The following is a 1,348-nucleotide window of genomic DNA, read 5'->3' on the forward strand; positions in this document are numbered from 1 at the left end:
TAATTCCTTGACCTTCTTATAGTTGTGTTTCTCACACTGCAGATGAGACTGACTACATATCATCACACATTTGTGTTTTAGCCTTACGATTTTAAATATTCATGTTTTTTTTTCAGTTCAAAATACAATCTTTTGTTTCTGCTAGCTAGACTGCTCAAAAAAAAGCACATCTCAAAATAAATCTCTTGATTCATCTCTCTTCGCTGATATATTCATTGATTTTTAGTTATGGCGTTTTCATTTCATTGCTCCAGATTTAAAGTTGTTACAAGTGTGATGAGGGGGTCCTCGTTGCTTGAGAGTGAACCTCGCTCTTGACATTGTGAACAGACAGGATTGCTGTCGACATCGACGTCTGTATGAGGCATGCTTGAAGAAATTAGCTCCGAGAAAGTGAGTCAAATTGCTGTAAATGACACTTAAAGACATCCTGGGTGTGACTGGGGTTTTTTTTTTTTTTCAACCTCCCGCTTTGGGCCCGTGTGTCTGTAGTTTCATCAATAATGTTCGAGGGGTCGTTGCCACGTGGCCAATATACCACAGCTAAGAGCTGTTCTTAAGCCATGTATCACAAATCCAGAGGTGCCTTACTGCTATTAGAAACCGGTTACCAACGTAATTCGAGCAGTAAAAAATTACATCATGTTTTGTCATATCCATGCTATACGGTCTGATATACCACGGCTGTCAGCCAATCCTCATTCAGGGCTCGAACCACCCAGTTTATAAACATGCAGAATTACTGTCTTACCTCAATTAGCCATGAAATCCCTAGTTTCTAACCCTTTCCCGCCACATGAGCAATTAGTTGTAGTCCGCGGGCTTCAGCCCCTTTTGACATTTTGAGTGACGGCTAGCAAGATGCTAACGCAGCAGAGAGAGGAGCGATGGCGTGGTGCACATACGTGATGTAGTACACAATATTCGGGGACCACTTTTGGCTTGTGAGTGCTCCTATCAGAACCACTGGCTGAAAGGTAAACTAAAAGTACTGTTGAATTATTTGTTTTTGTTTTTTAATGAATGCGCTATGTTTGAGCAACTGTATCGGCTTATTGATGAATACCAATAAAATATTTTACGTTACATGGATCCTTTTTTCAATTTGTTTTCCCTCAAATAATCGCATAGTAACTTGAATAACAAGGAAGCGATTAGTATTAAATATGTATTCATACACGAAGGCATGCCCTGGTACATAATACCACTGGGACAGAGGAGCACTGGTTGCCTTAGATAGATACCACTGGGACAGAGGAACACTGGGTACCTTAGATACCACTGGGACAGAGGAACACTGGGTACCTTAGATACCACTGGGACAGAGGAGCACTGGGTGCCTTAGATA

General features: G+C 41.1%; 1 protein-coding gene across 4 annotated transcripts in view; it reads left to right on the forward strand.

Moving 5' to 3' along the window:
• LOC118376193 (PRELI domain-containing protein 1, mitochondrial-like) overlaps positions 1-1,092 on the forward strand; it is an 18,569-nt gene extending 17,477 nt beyond the window's left edge. For all 4 annotated transcript variants that reach the window (XR_008123880.1, XM_052511693.1, XM_052511692.1 and 1 more), the window contains one exon: positions 1-1,092. This exon is cut by the window's left edge. The gene's annotated coding sequence lies outside the window, so the exon portion shown is untranslated.
• The last annotated feature ends 256 nt before the right edge of the window (positions 1,093-1,348 follow it).

Source organism: Oncorhynchus keta, unplaced genomic scaffold (genome assembly GCF_023373465.1).
Source record: "Oncorhynchus keta strain PuntledgeMale-10-30-2019 unplaced genomic scaffold, Oket_V2 Un_contig_7328_pilon_pilon, whole genome shotgun sequence".
Lineage (NCBI taxonomy): Eukaryota > Metazoa > Chordata > Actinopteri > Salmoniformes > Salmonidae > Oncorhynchus > Oncorhynchus keta.